We start from the raw sequence: 9,023 nt of genomic DNA, 5'->3' as shown, positions 1-9,023 counted from the left end.
GCTCTGCTCCTAGCATCTGCCCGGCCCAGGCTGTCCTCTACCTCAGCTGCTGCTCTTGGCCTGCTCTAGAGTCAAACACGCAGGGCCCCCAGGGGAACAGAGACTGGGACAGGGCAGCAGCCTGGGTTGGGCTGGGAAGATGCTGGGAGTTCTCGTTCCCTGAGAACTGGCCTGGCTCCCTTCTCAACAGCAAACAAATCAATTCCATGTCCCCTCCCCAGAAAAACCAGCCTGGAGCCAAGGGCAGCAGGGGACAATTCCCTCCAGTTCCCACCGAGGCAGGAGAGAAGCCAGGGTGTTTCTAGCAGAGTTTATGGAACTGGCGTGGGGAAACCAGCCTTTAATAACAGGCAGTTCCAGTTTAAGCTAAGTGTTTTTAACAATTTGTACAACATGAAATAACCCTTCAATCGTAGTGTCACCATCCATAAAATTGCTTCAGCCTTACAGGTTCCCAAGTGCAAAACTAAACATCTCTTCAAACACAAGGGAGTGGAGATCAGTCAGTGTTCAGAGTCATCCCACATAAAAGAACCATATTGTGGTACATACTGGCCCCATCACGTGGCCATCGCCTTTCCCTCCTCTCTTCTTAAAAGTTTTAGTATTTTGCACAGAAACTTTCTTCCCTCAGGAGAGACCTGGGAACCAGGACTGCCAGCCACACAAACACCTTTAAGAGTAGGCGTAACCTGTCAAAAAATGATCTCCCTTCTTCTGTTCAGTGGCAGCCTGAAATGCTACTTATCCCGGCGGAGCTGGAGGATTGAAAGCAGCTACATCAAGCCCCTGTGTAGCTCACAGGAATGAACACAAAACACTCCCTCGTATCTGAAGAGATGTTTAGTTTTACCCTTGGTAAACTACAAGACTAAAGGGAAAGGCAGTGGTGGTGTCAGAAATAAAGAGTGAAACATGAAACAATCATAATAGTTATGCCCATAGTGACTGCAAAATCTTTCTATATTCTTCTTATTATCATCAGTGTATTATTTTCTCTGGCATCTAGACATTGACTAGACATTGACCAAGAAATTTGGATCTTGACAAAATATTCAACTACGCCTCGTTAAGGTAATGGACTTGACACCCACTCGGGTGTCTCCATGCAGGTTCAAGTACTAACAACAGTGGCACCTTACAGCCATAGATTTTAATCAGGGCAATACATTGATACATATTCCTGTTAAATCATTTCTCAGCCAGAGTCCATCACCCACATTCCTTAGGGCATTGGCCCACCATGTGGACGTTTCATTTCCCACCTAAATTTCACACAGAGACACAATTTCCTTTGCACAGATCCATGAACAGCAAAACCTCCCTGTGTCTCTTGTCTGAGCCAGGGCATTCAATTGTATTGAAACCTTCTCTCCTGCAATGGCGATGGTCAGACAGAGGGGACATGGCCACCTTCACCTCTGACAGTGAGATATTGGCTCAGCTCTTTCTTTCTGCTGCTGTTGTTAGTCCATGAAACATCAGGGATGGAATGCAAGGCTGAGCTCACACACCAATCCCCTGGAACATTTCAGTGCCCCAGAGAAATCCTGACCCCTGCTATTGCAATGATATGGTGGAGATTCGAATAGTCGCAGTGTAGAAGGAGCCTGAGGGTGTTTATTTGTGAGCTGAGGTTCCCTGTCTGACATTTGCCTTCTTTCCTGGTTCGTTATGTCTCCAGTGAGCAAACCAAGGCTGGTTAAATGCTGCTTTTTAGACCAGAGAGCTGGGGTTGATTTAGCATGCTGTCGCCATCAGCTGGTCAGAGTAACCAGGGTGAAAGGGTGGAATTTAGGATTCTCGCACCAAGGGGAGGTGCTGTTGGACTCCTCTAGTGGGGGAGAGTCTGAAAAAGTTTCTCAGCTCCCAGAGACGGGGCAAACAAGCTGGTGCCACACACACATTTTCACAGGGAATCAGGCCCCCTGGGAAAAACTCAAAAGAAGCCCAGGCCCAGGAGTGTCAGAGAAGGGAATCACTGTTTTCCTTAAGAGGTGGGTTCGGGAAACCTGCAGGTCCTTAGATCCCTCCAGCGCCTGATAGAACCATTTGTGGGGAAGGTCTGGGGAAGCCGAGGAGGACAAGGAAAGGAAAAAAGGGCTGGCAGCTGTTGTGTAATCCCCATGCTCCCAGCAGAAAGATCTGGAGGGGTCAGCGCTGTGGTTGCTTGTTGAGGACACAGAACTCACAAGATGGCAAAGCTCAGAGCCCCGTTACACAGAGTCAGAATGTGATCAGCTCTCACCCAGGGGGAGCAACACCCCTCCCTTGGTCTCTATGTCAGGGCTCGTATCAGCTCAGAGTCCTTCCCACAAGAGTCGGCTGCTGAAAGGGTTGCAATGGGGTAAATGAAGGCAGAGGAGGATTGTTCCTGCTGGGTTTTCTTTGTGTGGCTCTGTGATCCTGCTGGAGGAAGCTGAAGCATCATTTGAGTTTGTTTCAGTGGCTTGGGTTGGGCTGAGGTTGTGACCCTGAGCACAGGGGTTCTCTGCTCTTAGCCCCTTAGGGAATGACAATGGAGCAGCTTCTGAAAGTGGCTAGAAAGTAGCCTAAGAAAGTGTAGTTTAAGTGAGAAGAAAAATAGTCTCACCTCCCTGGTGGTTTAGTGGTTAGGATTTGACGCTTTTGCTGCCATGACCTGGGTTCAATTCTCAGTCAGGAAAAAGTGACTTTAAACTAAAAAAACCTTCAGTTATTCTTCACTTACAACATAAACAAAATCCCTGGTACTTTCCTGATTCCCCCATCTTCCCAGTGTCGCCATGGCAGGGCCGGCTCCAGGCACCAGAGCAGCAAGCAGGTGCCTGGGGCGGTCAATGGAAAGGGGAGGCTTCAGCGGCAATTCATCCCTCTCAGAGGGAAGGACTTGAGGCCAAAAGCGGCACAGGTAGAGCTGCAGTTGATTGCAGCTTTTTTATTTTTTTTTCCACTTGGGGTGGCAAAAACGCTGGAAGTGGCCCTGCTCCATGCAGGGGCGGCTCTAGGCACCAGCTAAACAAGCTGAGATGTATGATCTTATTTAGATTGAATGTACCTTCTAATGGACATTGTTTAGATATAAAAATTCCAATTCTCTAAATACCTGCAGGTTTTAGGACCATAATGTACGTACATGTAACATACTGGGGTACCCTTAGGGGGTGAGGTAAAATGTTTAGACTGTCCCTCCCCCATTTTCCACTCACACACACAGGGAGGGTGCCCTGTCCCCGCTAGCGGCACATAAACTAAGGGCATATGTAGGTCTCTCCCTACAGGGCACTTACACAGGAGAGACACTCACACTGGTATACACACACACACACACACACCAAGACCATTATTTCCTATTACCACGATGCATCTTATCTTGCTGCACAGTCAATAAGTTCAGATTGCGTGAGCCCAACAGAGACAGACATTCCCACGGACAGTTCTCCTCCCAGTGCAGCTCTGGGGCATATGATGAGGGATTTTTACAAGAGCGCTACATACAAACAGCTTCAGAAGCTACCTGTTCGCTGACAAAACAGGAGTAATTGAAGGATCGTGTTGTAATTAAGTGATCCTTCCGGTGGCCACCTTTCCTGGCTCTCTAGCTGGTACTGAGGCCAGTCTACTGTACAAAACCTTTTCAGTTTGCTTTTAGTCAATGGATCTGATTTAAACACTTTCCAATTCGCCAGAATGCATTCTAGGGGCGTACACCGTGCCCTGCCTGTACTCTGTCCCTGCCCCATACCACGGGCCTGCCCTTGACCCACTATAGGACGCTCTCTCGTCTAGTGGGAATTACAACGGCTGGGCGTCCCCAGCCTCAGGCAAAAGTCCACACCACTGGACTGTTCCTACCTTATCCGCAGGACCGATTCCCCACCGTCACCCGCAGCTGCTTCTCCACTATCTGAGCGCGTTGCACCGTTGTGTCCTCCAAGGTCAGCCTGACGCGTCTCTGCCGAGGCCCCCGGTAAAGGCACCGGTGCGCGCCGGGCGTCAGCTGTGACCGTCGTCCGCCGGCCATTGGAGGAGTCCGGGCAAGGCACAATTTTGCCTCGAGCCCACCCAGGGACGCCAAAACTGTTGCCGGCTCAAAGAGCCCGAGGCGACAGCAACAGTGGTTCATTGCCCAGTGTGCGTCGCTTCCAATAAACACACCAAGGTGGAGAAGCAAAACCAAGGTTTATTTGAGCCCAAATAAGGTGGTGCAAGGGAGACATAGCAATCTCAAATCCTGCACACAGATACAAACAGCTCTCTCTCTTTATACATGATTTTAGCTAAGCATCTCTATTACCCCCCACTACCTACCCCTCCCTCTACTCACCCCCCCTCCTCCCCCTCGCGTTCCCATACAGCAAGCACATTATAAAGACTTGGCAGCAAACATATTATCTCGTTAGTAACTTTTCTTGACCGGTCATTCTGTTTCACTCCCTTCAGCCAGATGCAAGCAGGCTGTATAATTGCCTCCTGGTACTGATAACTAGTTGCCACACATTCCATTCTTTCCATCTGGCCTGTGGGGTTAATTAAAGTCTAAACATGGAAGCGGTTCGGGCAAGCAGAGGCCTGATACAGGGAGCCTTCGTTGGCACTGTTGTTTTCCACCCCTCTGTCAACACTGGGCCATGCCTGGTGACACCAACAACTCCCCCCTTTGAGAATACTCAACAAACTTTTGGCTGAGTTTTCTCAAACTTTAAAGACAAAAAGCAATGAAGCTTTGCAGAAATATGTACAACTGCTCTTTTGAGCTTAGTCACCCCCAACCCAAGAATGAACGCATGGACAAAAGAGTGGAATGTTCATTTAACAACTAAGGGATTGGGGCACTGACTATAAATCAGGTAGGTATACCAAGTGGTTTAATTTCCCAGATGTCTCGGTGAATAATTCAGTTTCATATGCATGCTCCCATGGACCCAGCAGGATTCGGTATGTGGGAGCCCACACCCACCCTAACCGGTCCAAATGCTTAGAAGGAGCACTGTAAATGTACACACTTCCACCCAGAAAGTGTCCAAGTATGTCTTCATGACCACAGATTAGATGGTACTCCTGATGCATCTGTAAGGGCAGTGGGTCAAGTCTGGTGCTTAAGATTACTTCAAATGGCCATTAGCTGGTCATTGAGGAAATCCTGAAATTTCTAAACATACTAGATCCCACTGCAATGCCTTTCCAGCGTCAGTGATATTTAATACCATCTCTGTCAGTAACTTCTGGGTCATAGGACTAATGGTGAAAATGACATGTAACTCACCAACTCCAGCCTATACTTAAGATAGCTGAGCTTCAAAAATAAGTCTAGTGGCCTTTTCTAGTTGGCTCAATTTCTTATCATTTTCTTGGCTTTTAGGTCCCTCTTTTTTTCCAGAGGAAATAGCCCAGGCTCTCTGTTATACTAATCTAATGGCAGCCCCTTGTGAGCAATCTGGGTATGTAAAAGTGATCTGAAAACTGGATAAAGGCAATGTCATTTAAAATCCAATTATGGAGGGCAATACATACTGAAAGATTTATCCAAAACACAGGGCGCAGCCTGTAGAATAAACGCCAAAATCCAATTAATACCACATTCCCAAACATGAGTCCCACAAGTTTCTTCCTGCCAGTGTGTAATTCTTTGTTTCTTCACCAGGGTCAGTTCTCAGTGTCCTTTCTGGTCAGGAATTCCTGGACTTTGGCAATGTCAGTGAAATGAATGTTTCTTCTCCTTTCCCGAAACAGTTGTAGTTCAGCATTTTACAAGGGAGGGATTACGAGTACATCACCCTGTAATGGTTTTGCTTCTTATAGAAAAATTCAAAGGCACAGCAGATTTGTTCGTGGACAAGGGAGAGGTTTAACCAGCACGTCACCTTGTCCTTTTTCCCTGCTGTCCAGAAGCACAATAGAACTAGAAAAAGGAATAGGCTAATCATCAGTAGGAAAATTCTTCTGAGGTGGAGGGGTCTTTTTTGCAGTAAGAATCATGGGTCCAGGCAGTCAGTCTTTGGCACATCACAGCAGTGTTGGTAGTCAGCAGGACTTAATAAGGGCCGTTCCAGCATGGAGCCAAAGCAGTCTTTCGCTGGTGGTCTTTTACATTGATCCGGTCTTCTGGTTCCAAGGAGTAGCGGGGCTGCTAGGGTCTTCGGATAGTGCTTCTTTACCTGTGAGAAAAGAAACCTAACACATTGCATTAGTGTCTTTGCAGATTTTACAGCTGCTTGGGTATATTTAAGCCCCCCTTTTTGGCTTCTTTTAACCTACAAAGGAAACTTTTACTTTTTATTTATACACCTTTTGTTAACAATGAACACATACACTTATTATTTAATGTATGCCACATATACCCTTTTACTAAATTAACCTTATTACAGAGCTTTGGAACAACAAGTCAGGACAAGCACACCCACTTTGAGGAGTTCATTCAATACAAACTCTAGTCCAATAGCTTCCCACCATCCCCAGCCCGCTGGCTAGAAGTCTGAGGTAGCCAGAAGGATTCCTTGCACAATATGGGGAGTGGGTTAACTCTTCATGTCCTTGCTTCCAAAGACTGTTAATATGCAAATTTTATTAACTTCAATTAAACAATCAATTTAAAAACTTTCAATTAACAGATTTGGCCAATAAAGTTTTTCTTTCTCTTAAGGAAATGTACTAGACTTTAGTATATTACATTTTTCCTGATGTATTCAAACACTTTGTATTCTAAGTTGAACAAAACAAGTATCTGCATTTCAATCCAACCCTTTTACTTGATTTTAAACCAGACCATCCCATGAAAATATTAAACACAACAATTCTGGCCACAAGACAAACACCACAAGACAGAATATAGAACACAAAACTTAATTCTTTACTCCATTAGTAAATGCATGGTATATTGAATGCTGTTCAGCTGGCATTAATTTTCTTTGATTATCTGAAAGACAAAAACAGAGGTCTGCCCCTTCTGGGCAGTCAATTATTACTTAAAATACACAAATACCTTTATTGATTTCAGACAACACAGGGGAATTACCCCATATTTTCTTGTATGTGTTCTTACAAAGTTCAACTGCTGTTCCCTTTAGCAACTATAGAGTTAACTTTGCACTTTGCCTTAAATCACTTACTTGTTTCAACCTGTTTTTCAATGTCTCTGTCTGTTGCCTGCCCGCCTGGGCCCGATCCTTCTTTTCTCGCTGAACCGTCGCTTCCATGGGTACCAACTTATTCCACAACCAGTTTAGCTAGGAGGCTGGGCTTTTTAACTTGCCCCCACCCTTCTGGTCTTTTCCCTAAAACATTTTTACTTACAAGACTACCCGGGTCCTTCCTTTTTTCCAACCACTTTATTGCCCAGTCCTGCTACAACTGGGGGTAGATCCACCTGCCACCCTTCCCGGTCAACCAGGGTCAAGAGAGGAATGGTAAACCCCCCTCCAGTTCTCAGACTTACTGCGGCTGAGAGTGGGCACACCTTTAATCATACAAGCCTCAACATATAACACCAACAATACCAAACAAAGCAAACATAAAATAACAAGGGCAAAACAGATAGATGGTGTAAATTCTGCAGGGCTCCCCCATTCTCTATTTTCCACAACCAGCTGGGGCTGAAAGCAGTTTTTCTTTGTACTTAACATAGTCTGTACTGATTCTTGACCTTGTACGCAGAGCAGCTTTCTCCTTATCTCTGGGGTTAGCCGAGTTTCAAATTAACCCGTTCCTAGACAAATTGCTCACACTGTGTCAGAGGCTTTTCTTTGTGATTAAAAGCTCCTCTGAGATGTATGATCTTATTTAGATTGAATGTACCTTCTAATGGACATTGTTTAGATATAAAAATTCCAATTCTCTAAATACCTGCAGGTTTTAGGACCATAATGTACGTACATGTAACATACTGGGGTACCCTTAGGGGGTGAGGTAAAATGTTTAGACTGTCCCTCCCCCATTTTCCACTCACACACACAGGGAGGGTGCCCTGTCCCCGCTAGCGGCACATAAACTAAGGGCATATGTAGGTCTCTCCCTACAGGGCACTTACACAGGAGAGACACTCACACTGGTATACACACACACGCACACACCAAGACCATTATTTCCTATTACCATGATGCATCTTATCTTGCTGCACAGTTAATAAGTTCAGATTGCGTGAGCCCAACAGAGACAGACGTCCCCAAGGACAGTTCTCCTCCCAGTGCAGCTCTGGGGCATATGATGAGGGATTTTTACAAGAGCTCTACATACAAACAGCTTCAGAAGCTACCTGTTCGCTGACAAAACAGGAGTAATTGAAGGATCGTGTTGTAATTAAGTGATCCTTCCGGTGGCCACCTTTCCTGGCTCTCTAGCTGATACTGAGGCCAGTCTACTATACAAAACCTTTTCAGTTTACTTTTAGTCAATGGATCTGATTTAAACACTTTCCAATTCACCAGAATGCATTCTAAGGGTGTACACCGTGCCCTGCCTGTACTCTGTCCCTGCCCCATACCACAGGCTTGCCCTTGACCCACTATAGGACGCTCTCTCGTCTAGTGGGAATTACAACGGCTGGGCGTCCCCAGCCTCAGGCAAAAGTCCACACCACTGGACTGTTCCTACCTTATCCGCAGGACCGGTTCCCCACCGTCGCCCGCAGCTGCTTCGCCACTATCTGAGCGCGTTGCACCGTTGTGTCCTCCAAGGTCAGCCTGACGCGTCTCTGCCGAGGCCCCCGGTAAAGGCACCGGTGCGCGCTGGCGTCGGCTGTGACCATCGTCCACCGGCCATTGGAGGAGTCCGGGCAAGGCACAATTTTGCCTCGAGCCCACCCAGGGACGCAAAAACTGTTGCCGGCACAGAGGCCCGAGGCGACAGCAACAGTGGTTCATTGCCCGGTGTGCTTCGCTTCCAATAAACACACCAAGGTGGAGAAGCAAAACCAAGGTTTATTTGAGCCCAAATAAGGTGGTGCAAGGGAGACATAGCAATCTCAAATCCTGCACACAGATACAAACAGCTCTCTCTCTTTATACATGATTTTAGCTAAGCATCTCTATTACCCCCCACTACCTACC

This window comes from Mauremys mutica, unplaced genomic scaffold (assembly GCF_020497125.1).
Source record: "Mauremys mutica isolate MM-2020 ecotype Southern unplaced genomic scaffold, ASM2049712v1 000543F_np12_subseq_1:225212_obj, whole genome shotgun sequence".
NCBI lineage: Eukaryota > Metazoa > Chordata > Testudines > Geoemydidae > Mauremys > Mauremys mutica.
The sequence above is the reverse complement of the archived record's forward strand: the minus strand, read 5'-3'. Positions refer to the sequence as shown.